General features: G+C 44.4%; 1 long non-coding RNA gene across 22 annotated transcripts in view; it reads left to right on the forward strand.

Annotated features, from left to right (window-relative positions):
* Positions 1-16410, forward strand: part of LOC140465071 (uncharacterized) — a 222100-nt gene extending 205690 nt beyond the window's left edge. For 21 of the 22 annotated variants that reach the window (XR_011955081.1, XR_011955079.1, XR_011955083.1 and 18 more), the window contains 2 exons: positions 12019-12285; positions 16114-16410. This is a non-coding gene — a long non-coding RNA (uncharacterized lncRNA). Of the gene's footprint in view, positions 1-7200; positions 7369-12018; positions 12286-16113 lie in introns of all 22 variants that reach the window. The other variant, XR_011955078.1, reaches the window with a different exon arrangement.
* The last annotated feature ends 8587 nt before the right edge of the window (positions 16411-24997 follow it).

A 24997-nucleotide genomic window follows, 5' to 3' on the forward strand; every position in this document is an offset into this window, starting at 1 on the left:
AGGAACCTCGATTGTCCGAAGATCAATTATCTGAATTTCAGATTATCCGAGGAAGATCTCAAGATCCCATAAGAACATTACGTCAAAGAGGTGTTACCAACACTGGTGCAACAATCGCGTCTTTTGTTTAGAATGATTAGAAGTGAACTCGGCTTACTGTAGTGCTGCCGAGAACAGTCCTGGACATAAATGGGAGCCCAGGCACCATCTCCAAATGACTGACCACCCTTCCTCTCTCCAGATGAAGACAGACAGAATGACAGTCTATGCAAATTCAGAGCACTGAATATTCTCAAATAAAGATTCCAGATAACCTCTCCAACATTGTCCTGTACAAGGCAGAGTGGGAAATTATTAAAAAGTTGCAGTAACAAGGTGTGTGTGTGTGTGTGCGTCTACGTCTACGTGTGTGCATGTGTGTGGGGTTACATGTGTGCGTGCGTGTGTGTGTTTGTGTGTGGCTACGTGTGTGTGTGTTTGTGTGTGTGTATGTGTGTGTGTGAGAGAGTGTGTGAAGAGATAAGCATCTGGCCACTTCATCCGCTGGCTGGAAACGTGGAGAGTTGAAAGCACACAGGGTGAGGGGGGGCTGCTTTCATTTCATGCTTAACTCATCCTCTAGAGTTGATTGAGGATGTAATTAGCAGAATTGATCAGGACTTTAGCTCTGATTGGATGCTGACTGACCCGCCGAGATCATCAGCATTGGCTGTTTTCTCTTCGGGAGACCTAATGGATGTGGTGTATTTGGATGTCAAGGAGGCTTTGACTTTACGAGGCTGGTGGACAAATTGAAAGCACACTTGGTTGGGGGCAATATACTGGTATGGATTGAGAATTTGTTGATAGGTGGGAAGCAGAAAGTGGAAATAAATTGGCCTTTATCTGGTGGCAGGCAGTGACTAGTAGGGTACTGCAGGAACCAGTACTTAGGCCCCAACAATTCATGAAATATATAATGATTTTGAAGGGGTCAACTTTGCTCAGTTGGCATGACTGGTTGGTTTGTGAAGCAGTGAGACACCAACAGTATGGGTTCAGTTCCATGAATGACTCTCCCTCTCAACCTCTCCCCTTGCCTGAGGCATGTGACCCTCTGGTTAAATCGCCATCAGGTTAAATCGCCATCAGTCATCTCTCTCTAATGAGAGAGCAGCCCTATGGTCTGGTATGACTTTGGTTACACGATAGCAAATGATTTGGGTGGGTTGACCGAATGCAATATTTCCAAATTTGCTGATGGCCAAAAACTAGATGGAATTGCAGTTTGAGAGAAGGATATAAGAAGTCTTCACTGTGATCTAGACAAGTTGAATATGTTGGCAAACAAATAGCAGATGCAGTATAAATGAGAAGTCATACACTTCAATGTGAAAACAGAAAGGCAGAATATTATTTAAGTTGTAGTACATTGGAAAAATATGGATGTACAAAGGGACCAGGGTGTCCTTGCAGACTGGTCACTGAAAGTAGACAGGGTAAAAACAAGGACTGCAGATGCTGGAAACCAGATTCTAGATTAGAGTGGTGCTGGAAAAGCACAGCAGTTCAGGCAGCATCCGAGGAGCAGGAAAATCAATGTTTGGGGCAAAAGCCCTTTATCACTGAAAGTGGACAGACATGTGCAGCAAGTAATTAGGGAGACAAATGGTACGTCAACCTTTTTACAAGAGGATTTGAGTATAGAAGTAGGGAGGCCTTACTAAGTTGTATAGGGACTTGATAAGACTGCACCTAGAGTATTTTATGTAGTTTGGTCTCACTGTGTTGATGCTTGCCACAGAGAAAGTGGTGCAGAGGTTCACTAGGCAGATACTGGAGTTGGCAGGACTGTTGTGTGAGGAGAAATTGATTTGAGTGGGCCTGTATTTGCTAGACTTTAGAAGGATAAAAATGGATCTGATTCAAATGTATACAATTCTAACAAGGCTGGCAGACTAGATGCAGGGAGGATGTTTTCCCTGATGAGAGTATGGAACCAGGAGCTACTATATGGAGTGGGCCATATAGAATTGAGATGAGGAAACCTTTTTTTACTCAGAAGGTGGGCAACCTATAGAATTTGCTAGCACCGAAGGCTGTGGAGGCCGGGTCTCCGAGTATATTCAAGGAAGGGGTTGACAATTTATTTGGAAATTATTTGCATCAAGGGCGATGGAGAGAAAGTAGGAATATGGCAATGAGAGAGATGATCATATTGAAAGAATTGAAGGAATGCACTGAGCCTGAGGATTGCTGCCTGTCAGTTGCAAAGGCTATTTTGGTATATAAAGGAGTTAACTGCAAGGATAGCTGTTTAGTCTCATTGGAACCTATCCTGCTTCTCCTTGTGGTGATATAAATAGTTCTGAGCTTCGTCCATAATTCTGTCAGTGCTCACTTCCAAAATGAGAAGTTTTGTTTAACTTTTGTGAACACTGCTGAGCTAAAGCAGGCCAACACGCCATGGGGATTAAAATGACAATTAGGTCTCTTGTCCCATGTACTCACATGAGGGCATTGAAAAGTTTACAAAGTCACCACCTACGGCGCCATCTTAGGTACAAAGGTACCGAGAAAAATAAAGAAATAAAAATGTCAGCATTGTAGTCCTTCAATTACAGTCCATCTTAGGAACAAGGTACCTCGGTACAAAACCTTAGGGTTAAATTAGCGGAGAAAAGGAAAAGTAAAGAAAAAAAAAGGTTCAGCATTACAGTCTCTCAGTGCCAGGCCTCACCTTGAGCCCACTCTGGGACCTCACTTCCAGGTCATGCTGGGACCTCACCTCCAGGCCACTCTGGGACCTCACCTCCAGGCCATGTGACCTCACCTCCAGGCCACGCTGGGACCTCACCTCCAGGCCAGGCTGGGACCTCACCTCCAAGCCACACCCGGACCTCAACTCCAGGCCAGACTGGGACCTCACCTCCAAGCCACACCCGGACCTCACCTCTAGGTCACGCTGGGACCTCACCTCCAGGTCACGCTGGGACCTCACCTCCAGGTCACGCTGGGACCTCACCTCCAGGTCATGCTGGGACCTCACCTCTAGGTCATGCTGGGACCTCACCTCCAGGTCATGCTGGGACCTCACCTCCAGGCCACGCCAATATCTCACCTCCAGGCCACACCCAGACCTCACCTCCAGGCCATGCTGGAACCTCACCTCCAGGTCACGCTGGGACCTCGCCTCCAGGCCAGACTGAGACCTCACCTCCAGGTCATGCTGGGACCTCACCTCCAGGCCAGACTGAGACCTCACCTCCAGGTCACACTGGGACCTCACCTCTAGGTCATGCTGGGACCTCACCTCCAGGCCAGACTGAGACCTCACCTCCAGGTCATGCTGGGACCTCACCTCCAGGCCAGACTGAGACCTCACCTCCAGGTCACACTGGGACCTCACCTCTAGGTCATGCTGGGACCTCACCTCCAGGTCATGCTGGGACCTCACCTCCAGGCCACGCCAATATCTCACCTCCAGGCCACACCCAGACCTCACCTCCAGGCCATGCTGGAACCTCACCTCCAGGCCACACCGGAATCTCGCCTCCAGGCCACACCGGGACCTCACCTCCAGGCCACACCAGGAACTGACTTCCGGGTCACGCTGGGACCTCCCCTCCAGGCCACACACGGACCTCACCTCCAGGCCACGCTGGGACCTTGCCTCCAGGCCACACACGGACCTCACCTCCAGGCCACGCTGGAACCTCACCTCCAACCCACACACGGACCTCACCTCCAGGCCATGCTGGGCCCTCACCTCCAGGTCACACTGGGGCCTTGCCTCCAGGTCACGCCCGGACCTCACCTCCAGGCCAAGCTGGGACCTCACCTCCAGGCTACACCAGTAACTCACCTCCAGGTCACACCGGGATCTCACCTCCAGGCCAGACTGGGACCTCACCTCCAGACCACACTGGGACCTCACCTCCAGGCCACACCGGGACCTCACCTCCAGGCCACACCGGGACCTCACCTCCAGGCCACACTGGGACCTCACCTACAGGCCATGCTGGGACCTCACCTCCAGACCACTCCTGGGATCGCACCTCCCGGCCACACTGGGACCTCACCTCCAGGCCACGCTGGGACCTTGCCTCCAGGCCACACTGGGACCTCACCGTCAGTCCACGCTGGGACCTCACCTCGTGGCCACATCCGGACCTCACCTCCAGACCATGCCGGGACCTCACCTCCAGGCCACGCTGGGACCTTGCCTCCAGGCCACGCTGGGACCTCACCGTCAGTCCACGCTGGGACCTCACCTCGTGGCCACATCCGGACCTCACCTCCAGGCCACGCTGGGACCTCACCTTCAGGCCACACTGGGACCTCACCTCCAGGCCACGCTGGGACCTCACCTTCAGGCCACGCTGGGACCTCACCTTCAGGTCACGCTTGGACCTCACCTCCAGACCACACCAGTAACTGACCTCCAGGTCACACCGGGATCTCACCTCCAGGCCTGACTGGATCTTATCTCCAGGCAATGCTGGGACCTCACCTCCAAGCCACACATCGATCTCACCTCCAGGCCAGAATGGGACCTCACCTCCAGGCCACATCCGGACCTCACCTCCAGACCATGCCGGGACCTCACCTCCAGGCCACGCTGGGACCTCACCTCCAGGCCATGCTGGGACCTCACCTCTAGGCCATGCCGGGACCTCACCTCCAGGCAAGACTGGGACCTCACCTCCAGGCAAGACTGGGACCTCACCTCCAGGCCACGCTGGGACCTCACCTCCAGCCCACACCTGGAACTCACCTCCAGGCCACGCTGGGACCTCACCTCCAGCCCACACCTGGAACTCACCTCCAGGCCATGCTGGGACCTCATCTCCAGGCCACACCAATACCTCATCTCCAGGCCACATCCAGACCTCACCTCCAGCCCACACCTGGAACTCACCTCCAGGCCATGCTGGGACCTCACCTCCAGGCCTCGCTGGACCTCACCTCCAGGCCTCGCTGTGACCTCATCTCCAGGCCACACCAATACCTCACCTCCAGGCCACGCTGGGACCTCACCTCCAGGCCACACCCGGAACTCACCTCCAGGCCACGCTGGGACCTCACCTCCAGGCCACACCCGGAACTCACCTCCAGGCCACGCTGGGACCTCACCTCCAGGCCACACCCGGAACTCACCTCCAGGCCATACTGGGACCTCACCTCCAGGCCATGCTGGGACCTCGCCTCTAGGCGATGCCGGGACCTCACCTCTAGGCCACGCTGGGACCTCACCTCTAGGCCATGCTGTGACCTCATCTCCAGGCCACACCAATACCTCACCTCTAGGCAACACCCACACCTCACCTCCAGACCACACTGGGACCTCACCTCCAGGCCATGCTGTGACCTCACCTCCAGGCCACACCCGGAACTCACCTCCAGGCCAGAATGGGACCTCACCTCCAGGCCACATCCGGACCTCACCTCCAGACCATGCCGGGACCTCACCTCCAGACCACGCTGGGACCTCACCTCCAGGCCACGGTGGGACTCACTGCCAGGCTACGCCAATACCTTACCTCCAGGCCACACTGGGACCACACCTTCATGACCCATCGAATCCTAGCTGTTGGCCTCTTGCAGCCCTACTCTAGTCACCGTGCTCTACTGCCCTCATAAGCTCACTGAGCTCGTGAGCTCAGTCTCTGGGCCTACCGAAGCTAGGAGTCCTCAATCCTGCCACCACTGCTGCCTTCATGAAGAAGGATGTGAGACCCAGCTGTTCATATAGTTAAAGGAAACAAGCAAGGGTAATCTTTGAAATTATCATTGCTTTCATGAAACAGTAAGTAACATTTTCAATTCTCTTTGTTCTCATTAAAATATACTGCCTGGGAGCTGACTGTTATGTTGATTGAATGGCTCTAGAATGAATATTTATACAAATAAATGAAGGTGAGAGTTAATGTTCACAGTTTTAAGGCCAGCATCCTTGAATGTCCATTGTCAATGCCAATAATTTATAATAGTATCAAGTGAGTGGAAGCCATGAAGTTATTCAAAATGCATTTTATATTGGAGCATTTGGGTGGTCAAGATCCTGAAGACGGATTAGAGGAAATGGCAATCTCCTGCATAAATGTACTGCCCCAATGACCTTGTTATGTTGTCTGTCAGAAAATTGTCATTTGCCCTTTTCTGTTGTAAAATACTGAATGACAAGACTTATCCAACTATAGCAGAGGGCTGTGCTGCTCAGTAATGCAATGAATTCTTTTCCCTTCTCAATTGAATCACTGGACGGTGACTGGGTAACCACATCAGTTGAAATAAGCAGCATAACTCATCCTGATTTGCCTTCCACTGACCATGGGAGTATTCCCATAAGCTTCCACTCTTTGGCTTCTTGGGAACCACAAAGACTGATGGATGATGACCAGTGCTATTATACAGTGACTTGCATCTAAACCCCTTTGTCTTGCTTGAGGCAGGAATAATTATTGCTGATCAATTCAAAATGGTGAATGGCCAATGCTAAATGATAGTGTGGTTAGAATCTTACAGGGATCTGAGCAACACAGGCTACTGCAAGATATTTGGCAGAATCAGGTAACAAGTGGTTAATTATTACATAGAGAATCAAATCTAAGGTGAGAATCTGGAAAATGGGAAGACTTATTGGTCAGGGTAAATATATTCTTCCCATTCGGTGTCAGTTAGCTCAGTTGGTTGGGTGGCTGTCTTGTGATGTAATGTGGGTTCAATTCCTCTGACTGAGATCACAATGAAGGTTCCACCTTCTCAACCTTGCCTCTCGCCTACAGCTGAGCAACCTTCAAGTTAAACCCACCACCAGTCATTTCTTTCTAACAAGAAAGTGAGACTATGATGACATTGCCTATTCCTCCCATTGTATGGAGACTGGGAACACTATACTTTATGGCTAATGAAAGGATTTGGGTCTTGTCCAGAATACTTAGAAGGCTCAAGGATGAATACATCATGAATATTCGAGAAGGTTTTAATAAAAACATCCATTTCTGTACTAACCACAGAGCAGAATATTGGATGTAGGTTTGCTCGCTGAGTTGGAAGATCTGTTTTCAGACATTTTATCACCATACTAGGTAACATCTTCAGTGAGCCTCCGAATGAAGTACTGGTGGGTGTAGTCTGCTTTCTATTTATATGTTTGGGTTTCCTAGGCTTGGTGACATTATTTCCTATGGTGATGTCATTTCCTGTTTTTTTTCTCAGGCGTTGTAAATGGGATCCAAGTCAACGTGTTTGTTGGTAGAGTTCCGGTTGGAATGCCATGCTTCTAGGAATTCAATGAGTATCTCTGTTTGGCTTGTCCGAGGGTGGATGTGTTGTCCCAGTCGATGTAGTGTCCTTCCTCATCCATATGTAAGGATACTAGTGAGAGTGAGTCATGTCTTTTTTTTTGGTTAGTTGATGTTCATGTACCCTGGTGGCTAGTTTTCTGCCTGTTTGTGCAATGTGGTGTTTGTTAAAGTTCTTGCAAAGTATTTTGTAAATGACATTAGTTTTGCTTGTTGTCTGCATAGGGTCTTTCAAGTTCATTAGCTGCTGCTTTAGTGTGTTGGTGGGTTGGAAACCCAAACATATAAATAGAAAGCAGGAATTATCAACAGTGCTTCGCCCGGAGGCCCACTGACGATGTTACCTAGTAGGGTGATGAAACGTCTGGAAATGAACCTTCCAGCTCAGCGAGCAAACCTACATCCAGAACCTCAACCTGAGCTACAAATCTTCTCAAAACTCACTAGCAGAATATTATCAATTTGTCATGTGTAATGAGACGGGATTAATTCATGATCACATAGTAAAGTATCCTCCGTTGGGTAAGAGTGATCATGACGTGAAAGAATTCCATATTCTGTTTGAGGGTGAGAAATGTGGATTTGAAACTAATAGCTTAAACTTACATTAGGCGATTACAAAGGAATGGGGACAGAGTTGATTAAAATGGAATGAGAGTAAAGATCAAATGGTAAGAGAGGCAGTGGTAGATACTTTAGGAGATACTTCATAACTCTCAGTGAAGATACATTTAATTGACAATGAAAGACACTTCAAGACAACGTCACCACTCATGGATGACTAAGGAAGTTAAGAATGGTAACCAACTAAAAGAAAATATTTACAAAGATGCAAAGAATAGTGGTAGGCCAGAAAAAAAGTTAGAAACCAAAATATATAAAACAGACAATAAATACTTTTAGATTAGATTATCTACAGTATCGAAAAGGGCCTTCGGCCCAACAAGTCCACACCAACCCTCCGAAGGGTAACCCACCAAGAACCCCCTGCTCTATATTCACCCCTGACTAATACACCTATCACTATGGGCAATTTAGCACGGCCAATTCACCCGACCTTTGGATTGTGGGAGGAAACCCATGCAGATATGGGGAGAACGTGCAAACTCCACACAGACAGTCGCCCGAGGCAGGAATCAAATCCAGGTCCCTGGTGCTGTGATGCAACAGTGCTAACCACTGAGCTACCACGCCAGCCCCTTGTAAGCCTTTTAGAGATATATAGGATCATAGTCATAGAGATGTGCAGCATGGAAACAGTCTCTTCAGTTGCCGACCAGATAACCTAAATTAATCTAGTCCCATTTCCCAGCACTTGGCCCATATCCATCTAAACCCTTCCTATTCATCTACCCATCCAGATGCCTTTTAACTGTTGTCATTGTACAAGCCTCCATCACTTCCCCTGGCAGCTTGTTCCACCCTCTGTATGAAAATATTACTCCTTACGTCCCTTTTAAATCTTTCCCCTCTTACCTTGAACCAATGCACTCTAGTTTTGGACTCCCTTATCCTGAGGAAAAGACTCTGGTTGTTCACCCTGTTCATGCCCCTCATGATTTTATAAACTTCTGTAAGGTCACCCCTTCGCCTCTGATGCTCTGGGGAAAACAGCCCCAGCCTATTCAGCCTCTCCCAATAGCTCAAACCCTTCAATCCTGGAAACATCCTTGTAAATCTTTGCTGAACCCTTTCAAGTTTCACAACATCCTTCCAATAGCAGAGAGACCAGAATTGAATGCAGTATTTCAGAAGTGTCTTAACCAATGTCCAGTACAATCATAACATGACCTCTCAACTCCTAGACTCAATGCTCTGACCAATAAAGGCAAGCATACCAAACACCGCCTTCACTATCCTGTCTATCTGGGACTCCATTTTCAAGGAGCTGCAAACCTGCCATCCAAGGTCACTTTGTTTGGAGAACCTTACCATTAAGTGTAGAAGTCCTGCCCTGAATTGCCTATCCAGAATGCAGCACCTTGCATTTATCTAAATTAAACTCAATTGCTACTCCTTGTCTGATCTGATCAAGGTCCCCATTGTACTGTGAGGTAACCTTCTTCACTGACCTCTACAGCTCCAATTTTGATGTCATCTGCAAACCTACTAACCCTACCTCATATATTCACGTCTAAATCATTGATATAAATGACAAAAAGCAGTGGGTCCAGCATAAGTGGATCCTTGTGTTGGCCTTAGGCCTCCAGTCTGAAAAGAAAAAGGGAGCAAACAGCTAAAATGAGACTTTGTCTTTTAAAGGACAAGTCTGGGAATTAATAATGGGAAAGAAGAAAATACAAGATGCTTAGATATAAAATGCTTGCTCAATATTCACAATGAAAGGGACTAAAAGCATTTCAGCATTCCAAAACTTCCTAGATTCTGGAAAGCATCTTACAGATTAGAAAACTACAAATGAGACACCACTCTTCAAGAAAAGAGAGAGACAGAAAGCAAGAAAATACAGGCTAGTTAACCTAACGACTATCTTTGAGAAAATACTGTAATGCATTATTAAGGAGATATTAGAAAGATGTTTAGAAAATCATGATACAGTATAGGGTTTGACTTATAAGAGGAGGCTGAATGTGCTAGGATTCATTTCACTGGAGCATAGGAGGTTGAGGTTTATAAAGGTTTATACAATCATAAGGGGTAGAGATAAGGTGAATGGGAGGTATCTTTTCCATAGGGATTAGTTTCAAGATTAAGGGGCATATTTTTAAGGTGAGAGAAAAAAGATTTAAAGAAAGACATGAGGGGCAATTATTTTACGCAGACAGTGGTTTGTGTCTAGAATGAACTACCAGAGGAAGTGGTGGATGTGGCAACCGTTATAATGTTTAAAGGACATTTGGGTAAGTTCATGAATAAGAAATGTTTGGAGGGATGTGGACTGAGTAGACAGGTGGGACTAGTTTAGTTTGGGATTGCGTTGGGCATGGAATGGTTGGACCAAAGGATCTGTTTCCATGCTGAATAAAAATCAGGCAGAGTCAACGATAGTTTTGGGAAAAGGAATTATGTTTGAAAAATGTTGTTCTTTGAGAATATAAGATCCAAGGTGTAATGTATTTGGAAATCCAAAATGCTACTGTACACATAAGTGCTCATTTTATTAGAGCCGATATATTAGCATGCATGGAGAATGGCCTGACTAACTGGCAACAGGGATTTGGGATAAATGATATATCTTCAGATTGACATGCTATAACTAGTGGAGTGCTGCAGTGCCTAGTGTTGGGACATAAACTGTTCACAATCTATGTTAATAACTGATGAAGGGACTGATTGTTCTGTAGCCAAATTTGCTGATAGTCAGGAAAACAAGTTGTGAGGAGGATACAAAGAGTCTATGAAAGGATATGGATTTTTTTAAGTGAAGAGGAAAGTGAAGTGGAGTATGATGTGAAAAAATAAGAGATTGCTCACTTTGGTAGGCTGAATAGAAAAGTAAATAGATCGAGACTACAGAATGTTGCAGTGTAGAGGAATCTAGGTACCCTTGAAAATGAATCATAAAAAAATAGCACGTTGGTATTGTCAATAATTAGAAAGGTAAGTGGAATGTGGGCCTATATTGCAAGGAGGGTAGAGTCTGAAAGTAGGTATGTTTTGCTATAGCGATATGGAGTGTTTGTGTGACTGAAGATTGAGTACTGTGTACAATTTCACTCAGCCTATTTAAGGAGGGGTATGGTTGCAGTTCAGATACGTTTTACTTGGCTGATTCCTGCAATGAATGAGTTATTTTATGAGGAAAGGTTGAGCAAGTTTGCTCTATACTTATTGGAGAAGTGATCTTATTGAAACATATAAAATCCTAAAGGGGGTTGATAGATAAATGCTGAGAGGATGTTTCTCTTTGCGGGGGAATCTAGCTATAGGAATCACATCTTAAAAATAAGCATTTTCTAATTTAGTACAGCAAAGAGAAATATCGTGACGCAGAAGATCACAAAGTGTCATCCAAAGACAGCAGTGATAGCTAGGTCATTGAACATATTCAAGGTTGAAGTTAGACAGATTATTGATTGATGAGTTTTTGGTTACAAGTTCAGGTTATGGTGTGGGCAGGCAGGAAAATGGAATTGAAGTCACATTATCCATGATCTTATAGATTGGCATGTTTGCCTCCTCTTGCTCCTATTTCCTGTGGTCTTATTACCTATGGTCATATTATCAAATGTAAATACTAACAGTAATGCTTCTGACTTATTGTGCTGAGCCAGTTTTTATATTAAAGCTGCTTTCTCTGCTTCAGATCACATGAAAAAGTAAATTTAGGCTCATGCACTTCAACTTGGCCTCTGAAGAAAATGCGTTCTCACTAAAAGAATGGCAGGATAAAGGGGTAAAGGATCTGTCACTAAATTCCTGTTGTGATTGTGTGGTATCACCTCCCGAGCTCCAGTCTACACAGCCACCCTCCATACCTTTTATAGTTGATTGGTGCTAGCATTTACACTTGGCCCTGCTGGGCCTGTGGTAATGTGTTGGTGACACATGGTGTCTGATATTGTCACCCTCCCTTAAGCTTAGTAAAACTGCAATGTAAGTAATGCAATTCGACTTAGTTTGAATTGCATTACTTTGAAAATTGCTTCCTGCCTTTGAAAGTTGTCAGCGTTGCCTTTTCTGTGTCTAACCAGCCTGTTATTGATTCCCTCAAGTCCACCAATTTTCACATCCTGCATTGGAGACTGACTCATCTGGCTTTATTTCACAGGTTCTGACCGCCCTTTGAAACCTCCCTGTAAGGGACCAATCTCGATATGGACGTCTAGACAGTAAACAGCAGGAGCCTTTTAGGTCATCTGGCACTTCACAGAGAAGACTGATCCTGGTTTCACCTCTTACTCACTCTCCATCAACAATCAATGGAGAGCCATCAAGGAAAGGAATCCTGGTTGTCTTGCTCCATCCCCAGCAAGTTGCAGTGTCATTCGCGGTGCAGGAAATCCATGCACAAACATAGGACATGGATGGAAACAAGGTAAGCTCCTCTTCAGCACTTTAATTCAACCTACTTGTGGGATGTGACCATTGCAGGTGAGGCCACTATTTGTTCTTTGTCTTTAATTGCCCTTCAAAAGGTAGTGGTGAGCTAGGTTTTGGACTGCTGCAGTCAAGATCAGAGTGGTGCTGGAAAAGCACAGCAGGTCAGGCAGCAGCTGAGGAGCAGGAAAATCAATATTTCAGGCAAAAACCCTTCATCAGCCCTTCCAGATGAAGGGCTTTTGCCCGAAATGTCGATTTTCCTGCTCCTCAGATGCTGCCTGACCAGCTGTGCTTTTCCAGCATCACTCTAATCTTGACTCTCATCTCCAGCATCTGTAGTACCCACTTCTGCCTTGAACCGCTGCAGTCTTTATGATGTAGAAAGGGAGTTCCAGGGTTCTTGATGCAGCAGCAGCGAGGGAGTGGTGATATAATTCCAAGTCAGAATGAATGGTGTGTGGCTTGCTGGGATTTTTCAAGTGCTGTGTTCCTAAGGATCCACAACCCTTAAGTGTCTCTGTGTCAGAGGTCACAGGGTTAGAAGGAGCATTAGCTAATTGCTATAGTGCATCTTTCAGTTAAGAACGTATGAGTTAGGAGCGGGAGAAGGTCATTTGGCTCATTAAGTCTACTCTGCCATTCGATAGAATTATGGCTGATCTGACTGTGACCTCAGCCCCACCTTCATGATAACTTCTGATACCCTTTGACTGCTTTGATAATAAGGAATATAATTATCTTTGCCTTAAACATATTCAATGATCCTGTCTCCACCACTCCCTAAAGAGAGTTCCACAGACTAAATGAAAGTAAATAAACCTTTTAATTTAAGTAAAAAAAAATCACACAATACTGGGTTATAGTCCAACAGGTTTATTTAAAACCATAAAGTTTTGGAGCCTCCATTCCTTCCTCAGGCAGGAACAAGGGGGCTCTGACATCTTGTGGTTTCAAATAAACCCGTTGGACTATAACCTGGTATTGTATGGTTTTTGACTTTGTCCACCCCCCAACACCCACCCCCCCTTCCCCCCCTCCCCCCCCCCCCCACCTCCACATCATGGTTCTTCCTTTAAGTTATTGCTGAATCTTACTCCTATTTCTTATGTTCTCTTTTCTGATGGAAATGCTCACAATAAAGTTTGATTTTTTTTGTAATTTAAAGTTGCTTTTTAAAATACTTTCGGATCACATGGACAATAAGGCTAATGTACCTGAATTTAGGCGGTGAAAAACATTTCTGCAACAAATCCCTACATTTTTCAACTGCGTCCCCTGGTTTTTGTCTTTCCCACACATTGGGAACCATCCTCTCAGCGCACGTCCAATTGTGTTTTCCGAGCATCTTGTATGTTTCCATGAGATCAACCTCTCATTCTTTGAAACTCCAAGGGATACATGAACAACCATTCCTTATAAAATAACCCCTTCATCCCAGGGATCAGTTGATTGAAGCATCTCAGAACTACTTGTAATACAAGAATGTCCTTTCTCACATGAGGATAACAGAAGTGCACATAGTTCTCTAGATGTAGTCTCAGCAACGTTCTGTACAACTATGGAAAAAGGTCTGTATTTTTATATCCCATTCCCCAGCCACAAGGAAGTGTTGAGAATGTCAAATTACAACCAATTGTGCCTTTATTTCAAAAAAGAATAGATTTGGTGTCAAAAGAAAAGCTAATCAGCCTGGAGAAGTCAGTAGCTGCTAATGGAGGCTATTTGTAGCAGCTACCATTGTTAGTGGTAGCAGCCCATGTGATGACAAGGTCTGGTGGGTGGGGTTTAGGGTGTCGACATGGGAGAAGGTGCTCAGGTCTTAAAATAATTGAACTCGATATTGAGTCCTGACTGCAGGGTCCCCAGTGGAAAATGAGGTGCTGTTCTTCAAACTTACACTGAGCTCCACTGCAAGGAAGTGAGGACTGCAGATGCTGAGGATCAAAGTGGAGAGTGAGGTGCTGGAAAAACACAGCTGGTCAGGCAGCACCCGAGGAGCAGCAGAGTTGACGTTTCGGATATGAGCCTGATGAAGGGCTTATGCCCGAAATGTCGACCCTCTAGCTCCTCGGGTGCTGCCTGACCAGCTGTGCTTTTCCAGCACCACACTGAGCATCACTGGAACAATGCAGCAAGCCCCACACAAAGATGCTGGCCAGGGAACAGGTTGGTTTTGTTGACGTAGCAGGTGGTGGGAAGCTCAGGGTCATTTTTGCAGACAGAATGCAGGTGTCCTGCAAAGCGGTCACCCAGTCTGTGCTTCCTTTCCCTAATGTAGAGAGCATCCCATTGTGAGCAGCAAATACAGTTGACTTGCCTGAGTGGTGTAGATAATTCGCTGCTTCACCTGGAGGGTGTTTCTGGGGCCTGGGATTGTGAGGAAGGTGGAAGTAAATGGTTTACAACTTCTGCAGTTGCATGGGAAGATGCCATGAAGGTGTGAGGTCTTGGAAGTGAAGGAGGAGTGGATCAGGGTGTTCATAAGGGAACAGCCCTGCTCAAGGCTGACAAGAGACTGGAAAGGTAAGATGTGTCTGATGGTGGCATCCTGCTGGAGGTGGCAGAAATGGTCGCTGGTGATCCTTTGGATGTGGATACTGGTTGGATGGTAGATGAGGACTAGGAGACCTTATTGCTGTCAAAGGAGGGAAGAGAAGGGGTGAAAGCTGAAGTGCAGGAGATGGGTCAGACATGGCTGAGGGCCCTGTGAACCATAGTGCTGGGAATGCTTGGTGGACATTAAGGTGGACATTAAGGAGACTCCTTTGTAGAAGCTGGCATCATTGGAACAGATGTGACGGAGACAGGGAAACGAGAGAATGGAATAAAGTCTTTAAAGGAAGCAGAGTGTGAGGATATGTAGTCAAGGTAACTGTGATTAACTAAGTGTCAGGAGTGATTCGGTGAATATGACGAGGTCATCAGCCATGATCCTACTGAATGGTGGAGCAGGTTCGAGGGGCTGAATGGCTGACTCTTCTCCCTATTTCTGATAGTCTTATGATCTGTAAACCAGCTGTCCCAATGATGAAACAAGTGTGCAAATATTATTAAAGTGGAGTTTGCAGAGCTCATTGGGCAGCTTGTGCCTTTATTATTTTCATTCCTAAACTGATGTGGGGCGGTCTGTCCAGTTTTATTCTTGTTTGAGTTTTCTGTAGTGGGTGATGTAACTGAGTGACTGCTGGGGCATTCAATTAAGCACATTGCTACGGGTCTAAATTACTGTAAAAAGGGTCAGTGGCGCAGAGGTAGTCTCCCTGCCTCTGGTCTGGTAAGGCCTAGGTTAAAGTCCCATCTACTCCAGAGATATATCTCTAACATCTATGAATGAGTAAAATATCAAGTGAACTGGATGAGGTTGGCTGATTTCCCAGCTTAATGGGCATTAGTGTTCCTGATATGTTACTACAAACTTCAGTTATGTCATTGGCTACCATTACTAAAATGAGATTTCAGTCCAGATTTAGTCATTAGCTGAATTGAAATTCCACCAACTCATGTGACACCATTTGAACTCTTGTCTCAGAAGTTTCATCCACGCCTCTGAAATGTTGGCCTATTAACATTACCATGGGGCTACCATTCCCATTTCACATTGCATAGTACATTTACCCACTAAAGCCTGTGGGCATTATTATTACTTTACATCTACATTTTTTAAAAAAGCACCAAGATCTTTGACATCTGAGCAGCTGCATATCCTTACCATAGAACTAATTGCACATACTTCAGAGTTACGTGATTTGTTAGACAAGTGGGGCAGATTGTCTGAATTTGTTAGCATCATTAACAGCCATTTTAATTTATTTTAATTTGACAGCGTTATGTACGAAGCAAGAAGCAGAACAACGTGAAGTCAAATGCAAGTGTGTTCCTGTTGATGTTGAAAATATGAGCAGCAAACCATTGGATCCCAGTGAATATGTTAGCAATGTTAACTCACTGAAGAACAGCTAAGCATCCTAACCTGACATTTTGAAAGCTTTAGATCCAGAAACTGCAAATTCTGAATTGTCATGTCTTGTACGTGTATGTTGAGTAATGCAATATTAGCCTATATGACATGTAATTCTGTGCTTATGAGTTGGTACTCTGAAAATAAATGCTGAATGATTGACATGATTGTTGGTCATTTGTGGAAATTCTTAAAATGCAAATGCAGGAGAGAAAAATGCCAGGCATTTTAGCTTTATCTCCTCCTTGACCCCTATGCTACTCACTCATCCTCTATGGACATTTTCCAACGTATGTCTCATGAGATTTATTGGTTTGTTTGAGCTCTGTGACACAGTTGATAACCCTGCAGAATCGATTCATAGTTGCTTTCCTATCAGTTCTGCCTGAAAACAGTCCTAGAGATTATGAACCAAAATCTGGATATCCACCTTTATTGAGGGGAGAAAAGAGCCTTGCATTTTCATTTATTTACATTAAATCTACTGCTGCAAACAGAAACCCAGCAATTAAATGTGCATGAAGCAAACTTCCACAAACAGCTAAGTGATTTGATTGAGAAATATATATTTTCTGGACACCCTATACTGTTCCCCCCTATTCTTCTCTGATATACAACCATGGGAATTTTTTACATTCTCCCATGTTGGAAGGTATAGCCTTGGTTTAACATGTGAACCAGAAGATTGCACTGCCTGTAGTCCAATATTTCCTCAGTACTAATGCCAAAGCAAAATACAGTGAATGCTGGGAACTTGATACAATAACATGCTGGAAATGCACAGACAGCATCTGTGGAGAGAAATAGTGTTGACACTTCAGGGCAAGACTATTTCCTTCATACTGTAAGCATAATCTTTATGCTGGAGAGCCATATAACTCAGAGGCAAGTGTGTTACCAACCGAATGTTACCAGGGATGAGAGACTTCACTTATATAGAGTCACTAGACAAAGTGGGATTGTTCACCTAAGAGCAGGGTATGTTTCAGGATGATTTAATAGAGGTGTTCAGATAGTGAGATAGTCGTATATTTCTGACATACGATTTACTAATCAGAGGACAAAGTTAAATTCATTAGCAGAAAAGTAAAAAAGAGATTAGGAGTTTTTTTGTGTAGTACGTTGTTATGCTCTGTCGTGCACTGTCTAAAAGGATGATGGAAGGTCAAAATTTGCAAGACTTTGGGAAAAGAGAATTGGAAAGGAATAATTTACTCAGCTCTTTTAAAGAACAAGGGAAAGATGTTTGATGCATGTTTCTATTCAGTTTTCTTTCCCATCATACCCTGATTGATATTTCCCAGACTTCCCTGTGACATAAGGTTCATTATACTTCAAAAGCCATTGCATCACAGATCAGTTGATTCAGTTATGTCAAGGATCAAACATCCTTGTGTGGCTCAACATCACAATTTTGAATAAGAGCAAGGGACTTTCCTCTTATCCTACAGCATATGCTTCAGCCAACATCAACACCACACTTCTGTGCCTTTATCAACCAAACTTGGTAACTCAGTAAACAAATGATCTGCTAATTACCACATTGTTATTTGTGAAAGTCCTTTAATTGGCTGCAACATTTCCTGTATTAAGATGGTGACTTCACTTCCAAAGTATGTCACTGATCGTAAAGTGTTTTGGAATGTCCTGAATGGGATTTCTCCCATAAATCTGACAATATTCCACTGGCTGAATTTAGAGATGCCGGTGTTGGACTGGGGTGTGCAAAGTTAAAAATCATACAACACCAGGTTATAGTCCAACAGGTTTAATTGGAAGCACACTAGCTTTCGGAGTGACGCTCCTTCATCAGGTGATTGTGGAGGGCTCGATCGTAACACAGAATTTATAGCAAAAATTTGCAGAGTGATGTAACTGAAGTTATACATTGAAAAATTGATTTTCTGTTAAGCCTTTCATCTGTTAGAATACAGTGATAGTTTCACTTCTTTCATGTGTAAATCACAAAACCCTTTTTTTAAAAGTTGCATTCTTGGGTTAGCTGTTAACAATGGTGATAGCTAGACAATATGTTGAAGGTGTTAGCCCCCTGTGTTCTCTATCTATGACCTGATGTATAGATTGATTCTAATCTAAAAAGTGAGATAACAGAGTTTTACATAAATTCATGCAGTTTTTGAGCTCAGAGTTCTACATGAATGTATGCTGTTTTTGAGCAAAGTGCAATGTAACTCTGCAAGTACAAATTCACCCCACAAAATATATGTGTGCATGTGGGTCTTTGTCTGTCTGTGTGTGTGTGTCTGTCTGGGGTGGGGGTTGTGAGTGTGAGAAAGTGTGTGTGTAGTAAGTGCAGAGTGCCTTAAGTCTGTGAGGGGGTGCATGTGTGAGTGTGGGAGTGTGTGCGCGTCTCTAAGGGTATGTGTGGGTGTCTGTGTGCGCGTCTGTGTGTACCTGTGTCCATGTGTATGTGAGAGTGTGTGTGTGTAGGAATATCTGTGTGTGTGTGTGTAGTGCAATGGTGATCACCTGTAATGCGACATGAACCCAAGGTCCCGGTTGAGGCCCTCCCAATGGGTACCGAACTTAGCCATCAGCCTCTGCTCGGCCACTTTCCTCTGCTTCTGGATTAGTGGTGCTGGAAGAGCACAGCAGTTCAGGCAGCATCCAAGCTGCCTGTCCTGAAGTCCACCTTGGAGGATGGTCACCCGAAGGTCCAAGGTCGAATGTCCTGGACCACTGAAGTGTTCCCCAACTGGGAGGGAACCCTCCTGTCTGTTGATTGTTGTGCGGTGCCCATTCATCCGTTGTCGTAGCCTTTGCTCGGTTTCCCCACTGGCTGAAGGTTTGTTCTTTATGAAATCTCACTTTATTTGGTGACATGTTTTTATATAAAGACTCGTGCCATTTCACTAAAAATCCAAAGGCTTGGACTAATAATCTAGAGAATTTGAGCTAAATTTCACCATCGCAATTTGAGAATTTGAATTCAAATAAAAACAAATTTGCAGATTTTAAAAAAAAACTGCTCCCAATAGAAAAGGGAACGTTGAGCTGTCACATTGTTGCATTTACGTCTATCAGGAAAAGATATCTGTATCCTTGCTGAGGCAAGCAGTATGTACACCTGGATCCACATCTATATGGTTATCCCCTAAAGTGGAGATATTGGTGCAGTTGTAATATCACTGGTCTAGGCTGATGCTTTAGTCAGGTGGCGGTGTCACTAGTTCAAAGCATCATTTATTAAAGATCTGGAATTAAAAGCTATCCTCTGTAATGGCGATCATCAAACTATCAGTGGTTGTTGTTAAAAACTCAACTGGTTCAGTAATGTCCTGCTAGCAAAGGAATTGTGCCATCCTTCTCAGTTTGGTGCATGTGAATCCAACTGACATGGTTAACTCATATTTGCCCTTTAAAATAGTAAACCACTCAGTTCATAGGACAACAGATGGTGGTTTTGCCAGTGGTGCTCTCATCCCATGAAAAAAATGAAGACTTAAATAATTTCTGAAATTACTGAGGACAACAATAGATTGATAGTAAACCTCGTTCTTGCCAACAGTGATTATGTTCCAAGAATGAGTTTTAAAAAAAGGTAAAATTACCCAAGTTAAAAACTAATCTTTGTAAAATATCTCAGGTGTTAGTCTTTAATGCTGTTACCTATATAGCGTAACTGTAAAGCACATTCTCCGGTGTTCCGAATTTGCAATGTAATAAATCGCCCCTTGCTTATATATCAAGATGCTATTGTTCCCCATGGTGCTCCTGACTGAAGCACAGAAGGTAACTGGTATGAACCTGCTCCAAAACGTTTAACTTCACGTTTAATAGCTGTGTGTACTAACAGGGATCCTCACTGGTCCTTTTTGTCAATGTCTATTTCAGAAATTGAACTTCCTGTGAATAATTCTTTGGCATACATTCTGTCTCTCTCCAATTTGATGTTTCATTACAAAGTACTTAATTGACTAAAAGTATACTTTGGGACATCCTTAGGCATTAATGTATTTTAATGCATGTTTTTCTTCTATTTGATTTTGTCTGCTTTCTTCCCTTTGTGCCTTTCTCGCATTTTCAGTCTGTTGTTCTGACTTACCTTAAATTTTCTATAATTTATTCATTCACTCTTTGATAAATAGAAACCTTTTCCATAGATTTGTCACAAACTTCCAAAGTTCATTTCCTCCTTTGCTCGTCCTAACACAAGTTTCTGCACTGGAGGATATTCAGCTCTTGGACTGAAGTTAGTTCGCATGTGGACCTATTGGCCTTGTGACAGTTTTACATCTGAAAACACCATTATTTGGCTTGGTTATGTTACTTTATGTCACACAGGCCACATTCCTGGTCTAGGCAGCATTATTGAACAGGTTTTCACCATTTACGTGGAGGTCCCAAAAGTGAGACAAAATGCATGTTACTGGCACTCATGAAAGGGCAACGAGCCTGGCACCTGAATTTTATGGTTGGGGGGCCAGTTAAGTGGCTGCTGTCATGGGGTGTAGTCTTATCAATGGCAGTGGCACACCCTCCCAAGAGCTGCCAGTCTAACAAGAGGGCTGCCAGGTCAGAAGCACCATTGCGAGTACTTGTTATTTTTGAGCTATGCAAGAGTCTTGAAGCCTACAACAAGTAGGCCTAATAAGCCAAATAATCAAAGAGCTGAGCCCTGATGAGGAAACATGTCTGGGGATATTCTAGGGGCTGTGGTCCTCCTGTCGCTGACTGAATCATTCTCCAAGAGCTGCCACTGTGAGGATATCAATAGTGAAAGGTTGTCCTACCATCCTCAAAATTCTGGCGGCACACTAAAGTAACATTTAATCTAGCCTTTAGGTGGGTAAATTAATCCAATAGCTGTCTATGCTGGAGAGTTGAGTGACAGTGGCTCCACGTTAGCAATGCTGCCTCATTGTGCCAGGGACCTGGGTTCGATCTCAGCCTTGGGTGACTGTCTGTGTGGAGTTTGCATGTTTTCCCTGTGGGTTTCCTCCACTTACTCCCCAGAGCCCAAAGACATGTGGGTTAGCTGGGTTTGCCATGCTAAATTGCCCCTTGTGTCCAGGGTAGTTCAGGCTAGGTGGATTAGCCATGGGAAATTTGGAGTTATAGGGATGGAAGAGGGGGAGCTGGGTTTGGGCGTGGGATGCTGTTTGGAGGGTTGATATTAACTTGATTTGCCAAATGACATCTTTCTGCACTGTAGGGAACCAATGATTCTAGTTGTGGCTCCCTGCTGTGTTACTGCTGTGCCCCACCTCCTGGGAGCTAATTAAATTCAACCCTTTGTCTTTTGTTGAAGGTAGCAAACTTATCACAGTTCACTGAGGGAGCAGTTAAAATGATAAGACTGCCTCTTCTCAAATATGATGCAGAGGTGCTGGTGTTGGACTGGGGTGGACTAATTAGCTGATGAAGGAGCAGCACTCTGAAAGCTAGTACTTCCAGATAAAGCTGTAGGACTATAACCTGGTGTTGTGTGAGTTTTAACTCTTTTCAAATACTCACTGTACAATGCAACCCTACTAACATTTTTCTCATTGCCCATTAAAGCAACGTAAAAAAAAAGAGATGAAGCCCATGGAGCAGAACATTGAGGTGTTTTAACAAAGGTTTAGATGCTTGTACTACACTTTGGCTGAACAGGGTGGGTGTGGTGCTATGGTAATGTCACTGGACAGGAACTCCAGAGATTTTTTGGGGATATGGGTTCAAATCCAACCATGGCAGAAGGTGAAATTTGAATTTAATAAGTTAATCTGGAGTCTAATTGTGAGCTTGAAACCATTATCAATTGTTTTATAAACCCAACAGGTTTACTAACATCATTTAGGAAGGAAAATCTGCCATCCTGATCTGGTCTGGCCTATATGTGACTCCAGAATCACAGCAACGTGGTAAGCACCTTAGGGATTGGTTATAAACACTGGCCTGTCACTCACATCCTGTGATTAACTTAGAAAAAAAAGATCTGAAGAAGACCCATAATATTGCACTTAAAACATTTCTTTTTCTTTAGTTGCTGTCAGACCTACTGAGTTTCTCCAATATGCTTTTGTAACACCCCACACATTTACTTGCTAAAATTTGGGGACTTACTAAAGTCTGAGAGCTGCCCCACGGGCTGGTCAAACAACAGAGTTATATAGCCATACTCAGAAAATTATATCTTACAGATAATGTCCTACCATCACTGCCCATTTGCACTGTGACACACAGTGAAGAAGGGGTTGCCCTTAGACTCCTTGACATTGGCTGTGGATGCCATCAGGACAAAAGTGGCTGCTTCTGCTGATGATCTCATACTGCTCCCTCCCTCCCCTGATGGATCAGCCCTTCTCCATGCTGAGTGACAAGAACAGAGAATATACTGCGGGGAGTCCAACACCCATCACCGAGTGACTTAGTTGCACCATGACTGACTGAATTGGCCAAGTCCTAAAGGACATAGATGCTAGACTCTGCTGACAAGAGGTGGTAAAGTAATAAACAAAAGAGTAAAACATATTAAACCACCTCCTCAACCAAACCATCTATCGCAGATACATCTGTTGGAGCGAGCATTACACAGCCTTTGACTTTGCAGGCTATCCACCTCTATCAGGTTGGGTGACATTGCAGCTATGCTGAATGGAATAGGTTTTGAACAGATCTACTGGCTCAAAACTGGGCATTCACGTGCAGCTGTGGGCCACCAGCCCAGCAAGATTGTATTCAACCAAAATCTATGACCTCATGGTTTGGTATATTCCCATTCTACCATTTCCACCAAGCCAAGGGATCAATCCTGCTTCAGTGAAGAATGCAGTACCAGGCATACCTAAAAGTTATGTGACAATCTACTGAAGCTGCAACCTAGGATTACTTGTGTGCCAAGCAGCATAAGCAGCATGCGACGGACAGATCCAAGAGATCTCACAACTAGCCACAAAGGCAGCACAGTGGCTCAGTGGTCAGCACTGCTGCCTCACAGCACCAAGGGTCTGGGTTCGATTCCTGGTTTGGGCAACTGTGTGGAGTTTGCCGCTTCTCTCCATGTTTTTGTGAGTTTCCTTCCACAGTCCAAGGATGTGAAGGTTAAGTGGATTGGCATTGAGAATTACAGGGATAGAGTAGGGGGTGGTGGATCTCGGTGGGATGCTCTTTGGAGGGTCGTTATGGACTTGATAGCCTAACTGGCCCTGTTTCTGTAATGTAGGGTTCTGTGATTCAATGGATCAGATCTAAGCTCTGAAGTCCTGCCATATCAAATCATGAAAACTTATGGATAATTAAAGAACAGGAGAAAGATGCTCCACAAATATTTCCATCCTGAATGACAGGGATGCCCAGAGTCTCCGGGTTCTGCAGGTAACTTTGTGCAAAAGCAAAAGCTGAAGCATTTGTAAGTATTAAGTCATACGAGCTGAGTGGATGATCCATATGTGAAGAGAAAAAAGATTAGTGAAGATAAAAGCAGGTCCCTTACAATCATAGACTCATAGAGATGTACAGCATGGAAACAGACCCTTCGGTCCAACCTGTCCACGCCAACCAGTTATCCCAACCCAATCTAGTCCCACCTGCCAGCACCTGGCCCATATCCCTCCAAACTCTTCCTATTCATATACCCATCCAGATACCTCTTAAATGTTGCAATTGTACCAGCCTCCACCACTTCCTCTGGCAGCTCATTCCATACACAAACCATCCTCTGTGTGAAAAAATTGCCCCTTAGGTCTCTTTTATATCTTTCCCCTCTCACCCTAAACCTATGGCCTCTAAATCTGGACTCCCCAACCCCAGGGAAAAGACCTACCCTACTTACCCTATCCATGCCCCTCATAATTATGTAAACCTCTATAAGGTCACTCCTCAGCCTCTGACACTCCAGGGAAAACAGCCTCAAGCCAGTTCAGCCTCTCCCTATAGCTCAAATCCTCCAACCCTGGCAACATCCTTGTAAATCTTTTCTGAACCTTTTCAAGTTTCATACCATCATCCTGATAGGAAGCAGACCATAATTGCACGCAATATTCCAACAATGGCCTAACCAATGTCCTGTACAACATAACCTCCCAACTCCTGTACTCAATACTCTGACCAATAAAGGAAAGCATACCAAACACCTTCTTCACTATCCTATCTACCTGAAATAGGGGAAGTTATAATGGGGATCAAAGAGATGCTAGAGCCCTAGACCAATTATTTACATATTTTGGTTTTGTCTTCAAAAAGGAAAGCTCAAATAATATTCCAAAAATGTTCAGGAACAGGGGGTCTATTTTCAAATCTATTCATCATATACTTTCTATTGTTGGTTCATAAAAATCACGTGGAGAAATAGGCATTTCAATCTTCATTTTCCACTGAAAATTTATCTCAAATATTTGCAGATGAGATAGCATCATACGACTTACTAGCAGATCATCTCCCTGAACAAAGCATCCTCTTGCTTGAGTTCAACATTAACTTGTCATGATCAGATTCCATATTTGTCCATCAGAATGGAGCTGTGATCAGTTTGTGCTCTTTAAAATTGTGAAGTTTCTAAATATTGAATTGTAAGGGAAATGTTGATTATGATTGCACATCAGTTAGAAGCTTCTATTTTGAAAAGGAATGTTTCTGCCTCTTTTTATTAGGAGAAAGAAAGGTGACATGCTGTCAGGATTTGAACCCTGACCTATGAGGGGATTACTCAGCTGTAGAGCATCAGAACCTGTAACATACTTCCACCAGCTGCTTAAATGGCTAATCATAAGTTTCTAATTCAAAGATGCTCTCAAGACTTGAAACA

Source organism: Chiloscyllium punctatum, chromosome 41 (assembly GCF_047496795.1).
Source record: "Chiloscyllium punctatum isolate Juve2018m chromosome 41, sChiPun1.3, whole genome shotgun sequence".
Lineage (NCBI taxonomy): Eukaryota > Metazoa > Chordata > Chondrichthyes > Orectolobiformes > Hemiscylliidae > Chiloscyllium > Chiloscyllium punctatum.